We start from the raw sequence: 592 nt of genomic DNA, 5'->3' as shown, positions 1-592 counted from the left end.
AAATTGGCCCTAATGCTCATCTTCATGGAGTTATGGTCTATCAGAAGAAGTCAGCCCAACAAGTAATGTCAACTGTGAAAAACGTCATGAAGGGGAGAGAAAATGAAGCTATGGGAATATAAGAAGATTAAACCTTGCCTATTTTTTCCTCCCTGGCTGCTTGAGGATTGACCACCATCATGAACGACCCAGCAACTACCCAGACCGGGAAGTTCATAACCAACCAACTACTTCAGAGGAAACAAATGGTCATCGATGTTCTTCACCACAGCACTACAGGAAGGCAACAGTACCAAAGACAGAAATTTGGGAAAAACTAGCCAAAATATATAAGACCACACCAGATGTCATCTTTGTATTTGGATTCAGAACTCACTTTGGTGGTGGCAAGACATATGGCTTTGGCATGATTTATGATTTCTTGAATTATGCAAAGAAAAATGAACCCAAACACAGACTTGCAAAGCCTGGAACTATATGAGAAGAAAATGATCAAGAAAGTAGCAAAGGGAATGCAAGAACAGAATGAAGAAAGTCAGGAGGATTGTAAAGGCCAGTGTTGGTGCTGGCAAAAAGCCAAAGAAGATTCTGC

At 40.9% G+C, this 592-nt stretch overlaps 1 pseudogene; it reads left to right on the top strand.

The window, feature by feature from the left end:
• Nucleotides 1-179: 179 nt before the first annotated feature.
• LOC105821511 lies at nucleotides 180-590 on the top strand (annotated as a pseudogene).
• Nucleotides 591-592: the final 2 nt, after the last annotated feature.

This window comes from Propithecus coquereli, unplaced genomic scaffold (genome assembly GCF_000956105.1).
Source record: "Propithecus coquereli isolate 6110/MARCELLA unplaced genomic scaffold, Pcoq_1.0 Scaffold58, whole genome shotgun sequence".
In the NCBI taxonomy this organism is placed as follows: Eukaryota; Metazoa; Chordata; class Mammalia; order Primates; family Indriidae; genus Propithecus; species Propithecus coquereli.
This window is presented reverse-complemented; position numbering and strand designations above follow the sequence as displayed.